General features: G+C 40.6%; 1 protein-coding gene across 6 annotated transcripts in view; it reads right to left on the bottom strand.

Annotated features, from left to right (window-relative positions):
• ZNF407 (zinc finger protein 407) overlaps positions 1-16,636 on the bottom strand; it is a 432,266-nt gene extending 415,630 nt beyond the window's left edge. For 5 of the 6 annotated variants that reach the window (XM_079109133.1, XM_079109139.1, XM_079109136.1 and 2 more), the window contains exon 1: positions 15,939-16,636. The gene's annotated coding sequence lies outside the window, so the exon portion shown is untranslated. Of the gene's footprint in view, positions 1-14,941; positions 14,963-15,938 lie in introns of those variants that run through there. The other variant, XM_079109135.1, reaches the window with a different exon arrangement.
• Between the last annotated feature and the right edge of the window lie 1,785 nt (positions 16,637-18,421).

Raw genomic sequence — 18,421 nt, 5'->3', positions numbered from 1 at the left:
GGCCCTGCAGAGCCATAGCTTCTTTGTAAAAGCAAGAAGGAAAAAAACCAAGACTTCTAAATCCATTGAGAAAATCCCTGCTGCTAAAGAGTTGCTGAACACTCAAACGGTAAAAAACAGTACTCTTAGTAGTGCATTTGCTTTTCATTACAGCAGGAAAAAGTATTTCCAAAAATGTAAATCTGGGGGCAAGATAATTGAGAAAAGGCAAAGACAAGTTCCACCCTGCTCTTGCTGACAGATTCATCAGGTCCATGTGAAAAGATGGAATACAATGGCTAATCAAAGAACTGCAGGGAAAAAAGACTAAAACTACTAATTTTGGAAGAAATCTGGAAAACACTGTAATTCCAAATGTCAATAAGCTAATACACCATATAAAACTATCAAGCCTCTAGACATTTGGAATATAAATTATTAGGTACGGAAGATCTGGGTGTTAAGAAAGTATATTTAGAAAAGAAAAAAGCTTCACTATTAATTTTTTTAAATGAATATAGCTCTACTCAAGTTCAAATATATAAAATAAGGCTAGAATTTTCCCCCTCTGTGTTATTAAATTATAGGTGATTTTTTTCTCCTCTCTATAACTTTCCAAAATATATTACTTTGAGGGAGGATGTGACTGAGTGGGAAGCTAAAAAAAAAGTCTTTTCACATTGTTGAAGTAATGGAAAATGATGACTACCGTTAATGAGAAAAGGGTAAGATGGAAACACACTTAATAATTGTGGTACATGGATTAAACTCACTGAAGCACCACAAATAAAATGAAAAACAGGGGTGACTTGTAGTTAAATCACAGATGTTTGAGGTCTAATTTTGGTCAAATACCAGATGCCAAGAAAGCTACCTGTGACTACTGGATCTGAATTTAAATGTGCAAGAATGGGGGATGGACACTAGAAGGAAGAGGGTCAGTGAAACTGAGCATAACCAGCACCCAATCCTTGGTCTTTAATACTAGTGCCCACTTTAAAAAAAAAAAAAAAAAAAACTGGGTTTCTGAAGAAATGGCCGGCACCAGGATGGGCAAGGCAGATACATGAGTCTGGAGCATCTTGCGTCAGAAGGTAGGGAAATGCTTTTTAAAAAAGAAGTAATAAATGATATCACAAAGACATAGGAAGTCAGCTTGAGCATCAAAACAATGCGGTGCCATTAAAATGAAGACATGAATAAGTGCATTTAGACTGACAGGTAGATGAATAGGTAGACAGGAGAGAGAAAGGGAGGGAGAAGAGGGCAAAGAAATAGCTGTTTATGGTAGAATATAGAGCCAAGGAAAGTACTGAGGGAGTGCTGGAGACAGAAAATCATGTTGGCAAGAACTCTCAGGTAAGAACCATAGATGGATGCTAAATCTGAAGGGATATTTTTTATATGGAGCAGAAGAATGCATTATGTTAAAGCAACTTCCCACAAACCACTTAGTAGTTCAAGAAAAGAAAAACAAATGATGAGATAATTGGGCAGTGAGTAGATTGGAAATATCTTGCCTAGGTGATCAAAATCAACATCCTCAATGAAAGTCACATGTACATGTTGTACCACCAGATATGATACTCTGAGGCATCACATCACTCATGAATCACTGCAGGCAAGAATACAAAACTTCCACCTAATCAAGAGGACACAGCAGATACCCCTTGAGGGATGTTGTATTTGAGGGAAAAAAAATGGTGAGAAGGACAGCATTTTTCAAAACTGTCAATGTCACAAAAGACAAAAAAAAGGCTATGGAAATGTTCCAGATTAAAAGAGGCTAAAGAGGAATGCACACTAAAAGTTAACACCTGCTCTCAGACAGTCCTGCTGGCAGGGAAAATGCATCAAGGTCATGTTAGGACAACTGACAAGAAGAACTAACATAAATTTACAAAACTGGTGGAAGATAACAACCAAGTGTTCATGGGTAAAGATCACAATGTATTCAACTTGCTCTCAAGTGGTGCTGGAAGAAAAGAAGTGTGTGGGGGTGTACACACAGATGTGTAGGGAGACTGTGTTCATGAGAGCGAGTCAGAGGGTAAAAAAAAATGGGGTAGGGCACTTGCCCAGTATACACCACAACCCTGGGTTTGATCCCCCACCCAACCACAAAAATAAAATAAAAAAGAGTGCCAAATGACAACAATGGATGACTCAGGATAGTGTTCTAGAAAAGTTTTCTAGTTTTATTTTATATTTTTCAATAAATTAAAACTATTTCCAAATTCAAAAGGGGAAGGAAAGTTGGGTTGATTTTGTTCATATGGCTTAAAAAAGACCTCCACAATATCTTGAGGAATTGTCAGAAAGGTCACACGAACATAAAGCTGCATAAAAATGACAAAAGGTTTTCTGGACTTACTCCACACAACAGTTATTGTTATAAATTAATACTTTGAATATTTTCCAAAACATCTGTTTTCAGCTAAAAAGGACCCTTCTTATTTAGATATTCCAGAATTTTGTAGAAGAGTCTTATATGCTGCAGACACCGAGTACACTGAAACTTAGAAGTTTTGGTTTTTCTTTTGAAGTCTAACATATTTAGTCCTGTTTCATCTACTGAATGCTTTTATCTATATTTTATCTTATAGTTTTTTTAATTCATTAACACCTACCAGGCAGGATAAATAAGAGCAGGAGAGATAGAGGAAAGGTGGTAAAATTTCAGATAACTTTAGTTTTGTAATTTTTAGATGAGGTAAAATAGAAGCATGTTAAAACAGTCACAGGATGAGGTCACTTAAGTGAGGTTGGGAGATTGCCCTTTTCATATTTGTACAGTTGAGAGAATGACATGTGAAAATCATTAACAGAGATTCAATGTAGAGCAGAGAAAAGGAATTCAGGAGAAGTCATAGGGAAAATGTAAAGATGGAGATGGAGTTTACATCAGTAATAAAGCAGTGCCTCCCAGGCCCTCCAAACCATGTTATCTTCTTCCTCCAGGGATTGTCATCAAGCTCTTTTTCTATCAACAGCATCAATTTGTTCCAAGAATTTCATTTTGGTTTCCATGAACTTCGTGTTCATTAGCAATTCTTTATGCCCAGTATTAGCTTTAGATGATCCTGATTAACACTGCTTACAAATTTTATAGATATGTGGATTTTGCTATCCCTCAACAACAAATGTACACATTAACCAAACAGAACCCTAACCATTCCAACAGGAAAAGGCTATGCCCAAAGCCCCATCAGACACAGTATGTCTGCTAGTTCCAAGGTAATTCCAAGTACTTATATTAGAATTTTATGGATTAAGCACTGAAGATACTTAAAAAATAGCATTCATCAAGTGCCTGTTTCCCAGAATGTAACGGAAACACTGCTAGCAGCACCTCAAAGATAGTACCATGAGTAAGGAGTTTTAAATAATTTTGTATTATTCAAATGTGTATTAGAAAAAATAAATACATCGACACATCACTACATATGTATTACTACTTCTTATGGCAAGGGTAAGTTTATGAAGTACAGCAAAACCAGTGAAGGAATAGGTGAAAAACCAAAGTTTGGAAAACTACATTACACTATATCTGGTTCATTTGCTAATTTCTAAATTATATAAATCCCAAGTATTTATAAAAAAATAAAAAATTATCAGCTCTAAGTCCATTACTCAATAAGGATGTTCAGAGAATCAGTCCCTTCCTCATTGCAGATAACCGTTCACAGGGAGCATCTCAAGTTGTCATTTAATATGGCACCTTCATATTATACTTCTGAGACAATACAATCTACTAAAATGTCCTGACTGTAATATTACTCTTCCATATTCTGCAGAATAAGGGAAATTTTATATGTTGTGAGAGAAAACTGTACACTACTAACTTGTTACATATTCATAATCTGCCCTTCTAAATTTGAATAATGTAGCTGGAACTAACACCCTCACACCCTAACTGCCATAATAAAATGACTTAAAAGTGGCTCAAATACAACCGAAGTTTACATCTTGCTCTTGTAAACTTCTGAGGCAAGTGTTCCTGGTCAGCAAGTATTCTGCTCCAGGGTATGATTCAGGGATTCAGGCTCCTTGTGTCTTGAAGTTCTGCCTCTGAGTTTCCTCACTTCCTGCATCCAGCAGACAAAAGAAAGTAAGGATCAAAGAGGCAGCTGATCTGTTGCTTTAAAAAGCCTCAACTCAAAAGTGGCATCTATGACTCCCACTCACATGTACTTGGCTGCAAGGAATTATTAAAAAATAGCCGGGCACAGTGGCACACACCTGTAATCCCAGCAGCTTGGGAGGCTGAGACAGGAGATTCGTGAGTTCAAAGCCAGCCTCAACAAAAGTAAGGCACTAAGCAAGTCAGTGAGACCCTGTCGCTAAATTAAATATAAAATAGGGCTGGGGATGTGAGTCAGTGATTGAGTGCCCCTGAGTTCAATTCCCAGTACCCAAAAAAATACCAACCTGAAGTTGTACAACTGCACTTTGCAGAAAAGAAGAAATGATGAGGATGGCTAGGTAGACATCTCTGCCACACACCAATCCAAAAATTATATTATTGGTCATTCTTCCATTAAGGAAGGTTTGTAACCTATATACACTTACAGAAACCATATTAGAAGTGCAACTATTCCTGAAAGAGCCTACCTAGAACTACCATCTGCACAAATTCAAAAATAAAGGAATTACAGATGTTAAATAAAATGATGGGGGCCATTGCTTTGGACTAAGTTCCGGTACTAGGCCCTAAGAGACCAGATTAAACCAAAATGGAGTCACTCGTGGTAAATAGCATATCATGGAACTGAAATTTTAAGGAAGCAGAGAGATTCCAAAATATACTCATTTTTCCTAAAAACAGGAGATTCAAGTCTACCTGAATCATCATAAGGAAGTCTCCTCTGCTTTAACCTATATAAAAAAGTAACTTGAACTAACCTGATGCTTACTAGTTTTTTCTATTGTTCTGTGTCCTTGATCCCACCTTTCCAACCAAGCCCACTGCTCTACTACTGCCAGTGGCAGATTGCCCCAATTCACTAGGCATAAATAAAATTCAATTAGATCCATCACCGCCTGAGATTTTGTCTTTTGACAGAGACAAAACCGATCCTTTACAAATTTAGTTAATAAAAAAAAAAATGTGAATCCCTAGGTCTTAGCTACAGAGAGATTCTGATGAAGAAAAGGTCTGGCACAGGGACAAAAATCTGTACTTTTAGAGTTCTGTGAGTGATTGAAATGAGCCAAATTTGGGAACCACTAGATTAAAGTTCCTCCAAACCACTGGAAAAATGTACACTTAATGCATTATTTACTACATCTGAAGCTATGGTGAGGACAGGCGAAACAGAGGAGTGTGTGTGGATGGGTGTCGGGAGCTGAATCCCGAATGGTAAGAAATGCACTTAAAATGGCACTATCACACAGAGATTCCACAGACATTTGCCTGCTTTCTAATTTGACACATGAAATTACCATGAATGTCCACACCTACCATTTTGAAATTCTGTGGCATTGATGGTGAAATATAATAAAACACCACCCATAAAGGAGACCAGATTTTGTACCCTTACGATTCTTAATGAAAACCATTTGTTCTCCTTTTTGGACAACTATAACTTCTACTCCCTTCCCTTTAATGATCTAAATTTTCTAAGCTATTTTTTAAAGTACATTACCACCTTGGTTTAAATTCTAATAGTTTTATAATTATATTTTAAATTAGCATGTGTTCCTATAACTGATATTTCTTCTTCTGTAATAACTGACCCAATAATTATACAAACTCTGATCCATAATTCATAATCAAAAGAAATTACAACTATACACATCCCAAGAAGTAGACTGCTACTTCCTCTGCATTTAAAACACAAATTTCCTATTATATTTTTCAGTTATAGTTAATAACTGAAAAGCATATATGGCCTTTGGTTACATGTGATGATTACACTAATATTTACTCCAACTGTGTTAAACAATGTCTTTTCCATAGCAGGTTTCTTACTACCTTGTCTTTATTTAAAATTGTTTTTCATGTAACAAAAAGCACAGCATATAAAAGAATATAAAAGTATGAACAAATGCATTACACAAGTGTTTACAATTAAGGCTGAGATTATCTAGCTTCAACAAAATGTAGTTGAAACTAGAAGAGCTGAAGTACCTGAAATCTGTGTGAGAAGCCCATGTTCCACATTTGCCCATGAGGGACCTCCTACCAACAACACGTGTCAGAGATGCAGATATCCCTACCATGGAAGGACTCTCATGAGCTGTCAACTTCTTGGTGAGGGACTGAATGTGCCAGAAAGGATAATATTTCATAATTACAAACTTTGACAGTTCTCAAGGCTTAGGCAATTTTAGCACTCTGAATATCATACAAAAATAGCAGTGCTATTTGCTTCCACAGGACATTAATTTGACATAGAACTTCTAGAAATACATTTTTATTTTTCCAACATTTGTTAATTTCAAGAGGTGACTGTGATAATATAATGGCTTAAGAGAACGTTCACAGTATAAGCAAAGTTCTTCTCAGAAAAGTCCACCAGGCATGGTGGCACACCACTGTAATTCCAGTTACTACAAAGGCTGAGACAAGAGAATTCCAAGTTCAAGCACAACCAAGGCAACTTAGTAAGATCCTGCCTCAAAATAAAATTAAAAGGGCTAGGGGTGTTACTCAGTGTTAGAGCTCTTGCCTAGCACAGGAGATCCAGGCTCAATTCTCAGTACCACAAATGGGGGTGGGGGCAGGGGGTTCCCATAACAGAAAATATGACAAAGGAAAACAAAGTTATCAAAAGTTAAGAAAAATATGCAAATGCTGGTTTCCCAAAAGTGACTCTTTTTAGCAACAAACTGCCTAAGCAAAAAAGTATGATTTCCCAAGCCCTGTGGCATGATATTACAACTTCCTAATGAATTGCCAGACTTTAGAGGCCTGTCATCTGCTAAAATGATAAAGTCATCCATGTTGGTTAAAAAAATGAACTATAATAAAGTAACTCTCAAAAAGAGAGTAAATATACCCTTTACCAGGCTTCCTCTACACTCCCATTCCTTTCTTGACTTCTTTCTCTTCCCTCCTCTCTATGCTTGTCTTCCTTCTCTGATTATGCATGACAGAGATGAAGTCAGAAGTCTGTCCACCTGGCAACTGTGCTCATGGGCAAGCTGCCTCAGCGAAAGGTGGGACAGTAACAATGCCTACCCCTGCAGGGTTCACTGCAGGATATAACTCTCGTTTATTTCATGGCACACAACTCGGCACGTAACGTACTCACACCTGTGCCTGGCACACAGGCAGTGCTTGGTAGGTATTAACCATCATTATCATCAAAACCAGATGTCCTGGTAGTACTCAAAAGAGTAAGTTTTATCACACTTCCAAGATGATGTCCTCACCTCATCACACCTTTCTCATATAAACCAAACAGTCCCTATGTAAATAGACTTTGCAAAAAAAAAAACATTTTTTAAATATCTGTAAATACAAAAATAACCTTAATATGTATAAAACGTTAAGCATAACATTAACAAAACCTTGAGTAGAAATTGCAGTTTAATTAGTATTACCTGAGTCACTCCCTGTGACCTCCCCTTTACCACCTTCCCTCTTCTTACCATTATCTAACTTGAATCCTGTTTGTAACCTAAGTGCTTTTCATTATTTTACCCTATCTGTATTCCTAACAATATGCAATTTTGTTTTGCATGTTTTTACCTCTAGAAAAAAGAAAACCACTATAATGTAGTCTTATACATGTAATTTTTTTCTTCAAGATTATGTTCCAACTGTTTATTATCCTCAGTGATGCAAACAGCTAACATGTCTTCCCTCTGTATAATACTCTGCAAAGTACTGTACAATACTCTCCTACAGGAATACAATTTATTCATCCTTCTGCAACGAACATTGCTTCCAGTCTTTTCTTTTGCAAACTATGACTATGAGCATCCTTTCACATATCTCCAAGCACTCAAGCACGTAAATTTCCCTAGGGCAGTGGTTTTCAAATTTCAGCATCAAGTCTCCTCAAGGACTTGGTAAGACAAGAAACCTGCCACATTCCCAAAGGTGCTAATTCAATAGATCAAGAGTGGGACCCAAAACATCTGTATTTTGAACAAGTTCCCAAGTGAAGCTAGGAAACAGTTTAGAACCACAGCACTAAGGTAAAGACTAGGTGATACTAATGAGCTGGAGTACATGCATCTTGATTTTATTAGATAATTCCAAAGTTACTGCACCAATTTACATTCCCACTGATTTTACATAAGCATGTTATTTCCTAACCTCCCAACAATACTCAGACTTTTTACATTGTTGCTGTTACGGCTTGGATGTGAGGTGTCCCCCAAAAGTTCACATGTAAGACAATGCAGGAAGGTTCAGAGGAGAAATGATTGGGTTCTAAGAGTCTTAACCCAATCAGTGCATTATTAATCCCTGATGGGATTAAATGGAAGTGGTAGGGTATGGCTGGAGGAAGTGGAAATTGGGGCATGGCTTTGGGGTACATATATATTTTTTTTTTTTTATTTTTACAGGGGTATATATTTTTTTATCTGGAGAGCGTAGTTTGCTTCCTGATGATGCAAGCTGCTTCCCTCTGCCATGATCTTCCACCATGATGTTCCATCTCACCTAGAGCCCTAAGGAATGGAGCCGGCCTTCTATGGACTAAGACCTCTGAAACTGTGAGACCTCAAATAAACGTTTCCTCCTCTATAATTGTGCTGGTCAGATCATTCAGTCACAGCAATGAAAAAGCTGACTAAAACACTGACTTAATGTGTATAAACTACACACTTTTTGGCCTAATTTCCTTAATTATTAATGTATTTCCCTAATTAATAATGAAGTTGATCACTTTTACATTCAGACTTCCACTTCTGTGAGATGCCTATTTGGGTCATTTGTCCATTTTTGTTTTTCTTACTGATTTGGAGTTACTTACCCTTCTGGATAATAACCTTTTATCAGTAACATATACTGAAAATATCTATTTTTCCCTTATGACCCATCTGATCATTTTCTTTATGGTCTTTCCTAATGAACATGTTGTCAATGTTAATGCTGTCAAACACATTAATCTCTTCCCTTGCGAAATGCACTTTCCATGATCAATTTAAGAACATCTTACCTGTGCCAGTGTCATAAACTACAGTTCTGGACTGACTTCTAAACATTTCAGTTTTGGCTTCTAAATAAAGCCTTTAATTCACCTGCACTGACTATTCTGAGTCATGTGAATTAGAAATGCTCCCCACCCTCAGAAGTTCCTGTTTGGTAAAGGTGTACACACACACACACACACACACAACTATAATTTTAGGGAAGACACAAAAAAAATGCCAGTGAAATACTGATTCAATGTTAACCATTACTTTATTGGGTTTATTCTGCTCTCTCACTGAGGCAAACAAAAAATTGAAAATTTTCAAAATGAAAATTTGGGAGGTTATTTGCAAATTAGACAATGATCCCCACCCCACTCAAGGAAGAATTCATAAAATGTCCCAAAAAATCTCATTCAATACTCTAGGGACAATTTTTAAAAGCAACACAAAGAACTGGGGGAGTAGTTCAGTGGTAGAGTGCTTGCCTATAATGTGAAAGGTCGTGGGTTCAACCCTCCCGCAGAAGGAAGGAAGGGAAGAAGGAAGGAGGAATGCATCTATATGAAGTTTTGCACTGGAAGACTCATGAGACAGATCACAGAACCACAGCAATAGAACTGGGACAGTTTTAATAGCCACCAATTCAAGACTAATTTATATCAAGCGCAAGTTCCTGAAAAAAATATCTGTTCTTCCAACAGCCTATATCTATACCTTTCCCTGCCATGTTTTGATCTAACAAATAACAAAGCTTCTCAAGACAAGGTGTATCTCACAGTGTCAGATTCAATAGTTGTGACATATATTCATTTCTTTTAAACTTTTTCATCCAAACCAGAAAAGGTTATAAAAGTCATTAATTACAAAGGGAAATTTTTTAAACGTAGAAGTGAAAACCTGACAGACACCATCTCAACCAAGAGATCAAGTCATATTTACCAATAAGACAACATATCTCTATCATGTACCTCCTGATACAATGCACTAAGGGTGTGACTTTACCTCTGCAATGTTCTTGTCAAAAGAACTTAACACTCAATTTAATCATGAAAGAACACCAGACAAATCAAAATTGAGGGACAATCTACAAAGTAATTAGCCAGAACTCTTAAAAAATATCAAGGTCATGAAAAACAAATAAAATAGAACTATCACACAGTGGAAAACTAAGAAAACATGATAATTAAACACAATGTGAGATCCTGTACTAGATTTTGAACCAGAAAAAGAACACCAGTGAACAACTGATGAAAAGCCTGGTTTCTATAACTGCATTCTGGATACATGAAATTTTGGGATTAGGGGACACTGGGTAAAAAATACATACAGAGGAACTCATCTGGACTACTACGCTTTTCTTTTTTTTTTTTTTAATTCTAAAATTGTTTCAAAGTAAAATGTTTTAAAAAGTGATTTCAGGGGCTGGGGCTATAGCTCAGTGGCAGAGCACTTGCCTAGCATGTTTGACACACTGCGTTCAATCCTTGGCGCCACATTAAAAATAAATAAATAAATAAATAAAAACAAAATAAAGACATGCTGTCCATCTACAACTACAAAAAAAATTAAAAACAAGTGATTTCAGGTGAAAGACAACAGGTATAGGGTTAAGTCTATTGTAAAAATGTGCTGCTCCCTCTAATAATCATGTTTTGTAAAACAACTGAAAATGAGGATTAAACTGTAATAAATTATAATTATTCATTAAGAGTCTATGAATGGATAGACTGAAAGACACAGTAACTTCCTCTACATCACAAAAGTTTCTGTAGATAAATGACCTGTTGTATCTTCCCTTGTATTCTTTTTAATTCATCTTGACTTACAGTTATTTAAGATCTACTACGGGTACATAATGGTGCTAAGGCCTGATGAGATTTTAAATATCCCAACAATTTGTGTTTCCCAACAAGACTGTACGTTTTATGATGGCAACATGTTTATATTACTCTTTAAGAGACTATATCAGACATGGGAAAAACTGAAGAAAAAAAAAAGGCTTTTAATTGTTGAATGAAAGACATTATGAACAGTGTTCATACAAACTTACAAACTAAGAGCTTGAAAACATCACCACTGATATTTCCACTGAATTTTATCTGTAATGCCTTCTACTGTCCCTTAGTATTTAGACACTTCCAATTTTCTAGGCTAACTCAAGAGAACCAAATTATTAAAAGAGGAACACATCTGGAAACTAACCATATGAATATAAAAGCAATAATGCTCAAAAGGAAAAAAAAACACTTAAATAAAACTGCACTAAGTACTACTTCATCTATCTCCATATTATTCCCCAAAAAGGTTCTGTTTCCAGAGTTAAACATTGGAAGTTTATTGAGGGAGACTGTAATAAATTACTTTGTACTTTGACGCTGCCATTAACTTCTGTCTGCCTCTTGTAGGGCTACTTCTGGGTTATATTCCAGGGAGTTGGAATTGCTAGATAATCAGAGTTGTTATAATCATGATCTATCTACATAACCATAAAAAGACGTTAAAGTTACAAAAGAATAATGATAAGAATAAAAGATTCTTGCCAAGCATGGTGGCACACACTATAATCCTAGTGGCTTGGGAGGCTGAGGCAGGAGGATACCACGTTCAAAGCCAGCCCCAGCAAAACCGAGGTACTAAGCAACTCAGTGAGACCCTCTTGCTAAATAAAATATAAAATAGGGGTAGGGATGTGGCTCAGTGGTTAAGTGTCCCTGAATTTAATCCCCAGTACCCCCCAAAAAAAGACTATTTCGACTACAACAAATACATATATATATATATATATAGGAGATTTGGACTAGTGCTGCAAGAAAACCAAGACATATACATCTGCATGTACATATATGTGTATATATTTATTTTTATTTTTACTTCTCTTTTTGTTACTAGGGATTGAACCAGGGGTGCTCTACCACTGAACTACATCCCAGTTCTTTTATTTTTTATTTTTAGATAAGGTCTAAGTTGCACAGGGCCTTGCTAAATTCTGAGGTGGCCTCAAGCTTGCAATCCTCTTTGCATCAGCTTTGCAAGTTGCTGGGATTCTAGGTGTGTACTACTAGCGAACGCATTTATAATATGCAGACATAATGTTACATAAATATCAATGTACTTTCCTTCCTCTCCAAACTGCCATACTCGCTCTCACTTCCCAAACTGCTCTCACTTCCCAAACCGGTATCCTGCGAACTAAATTCTACAAATATTTATTGACTATCCTCTATACACAGGACTCTATGCGAGGAACCTGTGATGTAGAAATGTGAAAGCTGGCTCTTGCTATAATAAAGTGAAGAAGACTGACACATATACACCCGGGAGAACTAAGGCTCTGGTGAGATGCTATGGGTCCTCTGGAATTCAGACTCACATATAAATGCCTACTCATTACCTATACTAAAATGAACCCACATTGAAATCATCTTCCCAAGCATCTGCTCCCCTTTCAACACTGCCCATCCCAGAGCTGGACAACAGGATCTACCCTGTCATCCAAAGTAGATACTTTAGTGTCCATGCTGATTCCTCCACCTCACTTTCCTCTCTCAAGCACTCTCTCCAAATTCACTCTAGCTAAATACACATAATCACCTCCCTCATCCTACCTCACAGGCCACTATTCTAGGTCAGATTACTGTGATGTCTCATAAATGCAACAGCCTCTAAGAGACCCTTCTCCTTCAGGTTTACACCACTCAAATGAACTCACATTGCAAAGTGGCTAAAATAACAGCTGATAAATTTGCATATGTCTGCCTACATTCTTCAAAGAGGCCCCTCCAGTCTCTCAGATTCTGTGATCCAACACCTTAAACTTAACTCCTAAAATGCCCCACGTTACTCCTTGATTCTTGGAAATACTCTACCTGAAACTCTACTCAGCATTCTCTATCCTTTATCCAACTAGTTCCTATCCATTCTTTGGATATCATCCCCTTCTGCAATCCCTCCGTAATCTAAATCCAGGTTAAGTGGTTATGCTGAACATTTTTTTGCTTTTAAGGTACCAAGATTCCAAGTTACCTTTTTATTTCAATGGACTCATTTGTCATAAGTCTGCTCCCTAGAAACTAGGATGGCTTGGCCAATCTCATACTGCTACCCAGAACTTTAAATGCTAGAAAAAATCGTCACAAGTTAGCAGGAGCAGTAAGAGATTTCCCAGTAGCAAAAGAGTCAACTTTATAGCAACAAAGATGGTAATATATCTAGGAGCAACACTGCTAGTGGCAAAATTTTGATCAGACTAGTTATGGAAAATGACCTAGGTTATGGTCTCAACCACCCAGTCTCTTTTGATCCTATCAAACCTACTTCTCCAGTCCTACCATCAATTCTGAAAGCTACTGCAGGAATTAGTATTTCGAGTTAGGTTTCAAGGGCTAGTATGTAATTCACTTGATGGAAGGGACATCTCCCCAACATTTATTCTAAATATGCTTGTTTTATTACAGAAGAACTCTATCCTTAATAAAATAGGTTAAAGTTCCCAATAAATCTCTCTCCTGATTAAGCCAGCCAGAGTCCATTTCCACTGCACAAACATTGGACTATACTGCCAACGCCCATTTGTTGTGTCTATTCCCCACTACCTTGATCCTCATTTTACCCTAGTGCAGTGGCTGGCAAAAAGAAAGTAAGAAATGTTCATTGAATGAATTACTTAATTCCACTATTAATCAGCTGAAAGAAAGGAAAACTCAGTGGAGGGTCACCTTTCATGCCTCAACACCCAATGTCAACTACTGCCGAGGGTGTCAAGGTGCCAATTAGAACTACCAGCCTATTTTTTTACGCAGGATTTATAAACCAGAATTCTTATTATCTTAAATAACAAACCACTTTGGGGGTAGTGGGGGATAAAGGAGATTGAACACAGAGGTGCTTTACCCCTGAACTACATCTCAGCAGTTCTTTTTAAAAGTTGCCTTGAACTTGCAATCCTCCTGTCTCAGTTTCCCGTGTCCCTGGGATTACAGGTGTGTTCGATGGCACCTGGCACAAACTACTTTCTTAAAAATGATGAGAGAACTAAATGAGGATCCTATTTTATTCAAGTTAAGAGTTCTTCTCTAATAAAACAAGCGTATTTATAATCGATGTTGGGGAAATGTCCCCTCAATCAAGTGAATACACACCACTCCTTGAAACCTAACTCAAAACACTAATTCCTGCAAGTTTCTGCCACTCCTCACTGAGCAGTGGTGCTCCCAAATCTGTATTACAGCACTTAAGAAAGATGTATTTATTGATATGCCTGTCTCTTTAACTACATCTCAAAATCACTAAGGGAAGTATGTTACAATCTCTAGCACCTAGAATACCATCTGGAATAAAGAAGGAACTAATCTTCCGGAAGTCAAGCCTTTTTGTTTTGCTTTCAGAGGTACCAATGTAACCCTGTCCTATCTTTCTTTCAACTTTTCTGTAAATACAAAATATTCCAAAATAAAATTTTTTAAAAGGCACCAAATTCAACTATTATCAGACATCATCACACTTGCCATACATGTCAAAAGACATCAACTAACTACTAGGGAGCACTGCCGTGTGCCAGTAAGTTAATAATTTTGCTTGTAACAAACTTAAAGAATCATACCTGGAGATTTGTACCCCAACACAAATTCTGGTCAAATTATTTAATCTGAAAGTTTGTATAAGGGAACACTTTTATAAGGCTGCTGTGCTACATGAAATACACAGACTGTCAAATGGCGTTTGAGCTCTTCTAATAACGTTGTAATCAGTGTTAGTTCCCTTCCCTGTAGTGTTCCAACCGGACTAACACCTCAAACCAGAGGCATACTGTATCTGGCCCACTAGGCACGAGTTATAACTCAGTACACCATTAGACTATGATTACCGACGAAATTAAGAAATCCTACAAGTGTCCGTGGCTGCCAGCCCTGCCAAGACGTCCTGTTCCATGGGGCTGGGGCTGGGGCTCAGTGCAGAGCGCTCGCCGGGCATGTGTGAGGCACTGGGTTCGCTCCTCGGCACCGCACGGGAATAAACAAAGGTGCATCTACAGCTAGGAACACTCGTCCTGCTCAGAACCCATCCAAGGAATAAACGGGCCGCTCGAACCAACGCGACCGACAGGGGTCAGCAGCTTCGGCCGCCGTCTCCTCCAGACCAACTGCAGCGAGGGCGACCAGGCCCGGGCTCCTGAGCTGGCGCGGGAGGGGCAGCCGAGACCCAAGCCAGCGCCGCCCGCGGGGCGGCCGCCCGGGAGGCCCCAGCCCCGGGCGCGGGGGCGCGGCGCGCCAGGCGCAGCCGCCCGCCCACTCCTGGGTCGCCAACCAGAGACGCGAGGGGCTCGGGGTGCCACGGGGCGGGCGGCCCGGACGCCGCTGCCAGAGCTGCACACCGAGCCCCGCGGCCTGCAGTTGGGCGCCGGCTCCTCCCTCCGGGCACCGCCCAGGGGTCGGCGCCGGGGCGCGCGGAGGGTGCGGGGCTGGCCCTGCGCTGACGGCCAGCGCGGCGGGGGAAACCGAGGCCCGCGGCCCCAGGCGCCGGCGAGAGCGCCAGCCCGCGGACGGCCGGGCGCGAGGCCGTCGCGAGGCCAGCCTGCGAGGCCAGCAGGCGGGCGCGCAGGGACGCGGCGGGCGGCGTGCGCGAGCGGGCGGGCGGGCGAGGGTGTGTGTCCGGGCGTGGGTCTGGGCGGGCGTCGGGAGGGAACGGCGGCAGGGAGGGGCGGAGGCGGGGGGAGGGGGGAGGAGAAAGAGCGAAGGGCCCTGACGGGGCTCCGGGCGTCCAGCGGCCCGGCCCCGGGCCCTCAAGCCACCGCCCCCAGGCCCCGCACTGACGCTGGACGGTCCCCGCCTCCAGGCCCCCCGCCCCGCCAGAGAATAACTTACCTGTTTGCCGACAGAATCGCTCCTGCTCGCCCCTCTGACTGACTCCTCCGGCTCACCGTCTTCCCTCTGGGAGGAAGAGGCGGGACTTCCTGTTTCTCCTTTTAGCGACTTCCGGCCGTTCCCAGGGCGACTCTGGTGGATGGAGCACCGGACACCACAACCAAAAAGCAAGACCTTTCAACTGTTCTAGTAAAACCTACAAACCTACGTTCACTTCCTTCTTTGTTTCCCCGAGTGGCCGACGGCTCCTGTAGTTGACTTGTTTTTAGCCCAGCAGCTCTTTCCGGAAGTCACTCAAAGATGATACAGGAAGTCCCACCCCTCCCCGAAAGAAGGAAAACGGAAAGCCGAAAGAGTCAATCTAAAAGAGATGCGGTTTGGGCTCTCAGACGGGTGTCTGGTCCGGAGGACCGCCCGGGTTCCCAGGAGGTGCCCAAGCTGGCTCTTCCCCGGCCGGTCCCGCCTCCTTCCTGCCGCATCCCTCCGCCTCGAGGGCGGCGCCGGAAGCTCCAGGAGGACCGGGATCTCTGTGCCCGCCTTGCCGCCTCGGGCTCTGAGTTACAGGCTCGCGACTAGGCGGCTTCGCTGCCGCACCCGGGGGCAGCGGATCTGGGGACGCAGACGGGGCCTCGAGCCGAGCGCCGATGCTGGCGTGGGAGGCTGCGTGGCGGTGAGAGCTGAGGACGGTCCCCTAAGCACTTTTTAGAGCTGGCCCGGTCCGGGGTACAGGAGCCGCTTCCCCGCGGCGTCACAGCCCCCACGGGCCTGCAGTTTAGAACCTTTTCTCTCGAAACCCAGTGCGGGCCGGGGAGCGTCACAGCGCTGCTGGCCGCGACGGGGACGCGCACGGGCGGCCGCCTGCTTGGGGTCCTCTGACACAGGGGTTCCAACTTCGGACTGTAACGCGGTGCTCTCGGAACGCGTTCAGGAGCAGACCTTACCTTCCTCGGGGCAGCGTGCAGGGAAGTTTTCAGGGCGCCTTCTGGTTGAATTGTCATTGTGATCCGCATGACTTCTCATATCCGCAGGAGGGACCTGCGATGCACAAGTCAAATAACGATCCCCAGGTCACATATGTAGTAAAAGCGGAGCTCAGCTCCGGGAGGATCACAAGTGTGAAGCCAGGCTGGGCAACACAGGAGAACCACGTCTCAAAATTTGATAATGGTAAATTAATAACATGTATGTCGAGCACCTACTATGAGCTAGGCATATGCTAAATGTTTTACATATAGTACCATGTTGCTACCAACAACCCTGTGACAAGGATGTTCTCATTCTTCCTGTATGCCCAGGGACACTAAGGCTCAGACTTTCCCCAAGGCTATTTAACTGGTAAGATCTGGAGTCTGGATTTGAATCGAAAGCCATTTAATAGATCTGTAGATCTTTCAAGTGGTTTCCAATTTGCAGCCCTTTAGAATCACCTTAGGAGCAGTCCCAATGACCAAGTCATATCTGAAGCAAGTAAATTAATTAATTGGGTTAGCTTTGTTTCCTGGCGGCAGTGCAGTTGTTATACAGCATCTTCAGCTGTCAGCAATGTTTTTAGGAGTGATCCCAGAGCCAGGTGTAGGCAGAAACAAGTAAATGAAAGAAGATCCTCCAGTGATTCTGATGTGGAGGGGAGTTTGGGAACCACCAGCCCCATGTTGTGCTGTCTCTTCAGGCAGGAAAGTAAGCCACAATCCTCTCTTCCCAGGTCAAGAGTAGGAAATGATACTTATAACAAGAGTAGGGAATGAGGATCTCATTCCCAAGAGACCCTCTTCTCTTCTTCAAGAGTTCTAACTTCAGGTAACTCATTTTGAGTTTCCTTTTCACTGTTCTTACCATTCTCCAGCTAAAAGTCTCACTGGAGGTCCATCCCAGCAGGAAAAATGAGCAACTAGACCATTTCAGAAGAACTTTTAAATTTGTGGTCAATGATATGTTTTCCCCAATTAAAAAAGATAATGCAAGGAGAAAGATTTAATTGCCTTCTTTAAAACCAATCATTCATACTCAGCTAGAATTTAGGGAACATTCAGTTGCTCGCCTCATTTCCTTTAGTGTTATAATTTTTTATTTTGAAATTTTTCAAACTTAGAATAAAATTGAAAGAAAACTACAAAGAATTCCCAGGGTCCCTGCACCCAGATTCTATAATTGTCCACATTTTGCTCTCTTTGCTTTATGGTTTGATGCATATTTTTGCTGAATCATTAAAAATACATTGCAAATGTTATTCCATTTTATTTCTAAATGTGTCAGCACACATGTCCAAAGAACATGGATAGTCAGCCACAAAACAATTACCAAAATCATGAAAATAATGATAAACTATTTTTTATTTTTTTAATTTTTTAATTATTTGTATCGTAAACAAATGGGATACATCTTGTTTCTCTGTTTGTACATGAAGTAGAGGCATACCATTGTGTAATCATACATTTACCTAGGGTAATAGTTTTTGTTTCATTCTGTTAATTTTTTTTTATAAA

Source organism: Sciurus vulgaris, assembly GCF_902686455.1.
Source record: "Sciurus vulgaris genome assembly, chromosome: 13".
In the NCBI taxonomy this organism is placed as follows: domain Eukaryota; kingdom Metazoa; phylum Chordata; class Mammalia; order Rodentia; family Sciuridae; genus Sciurus; species Sciurus vulgaris.
The sequence above is the reverse complement of the archived record's forward strand: the minus strand, read 5'-3'. Positions and strand labels throughout refer to the sequence as shown.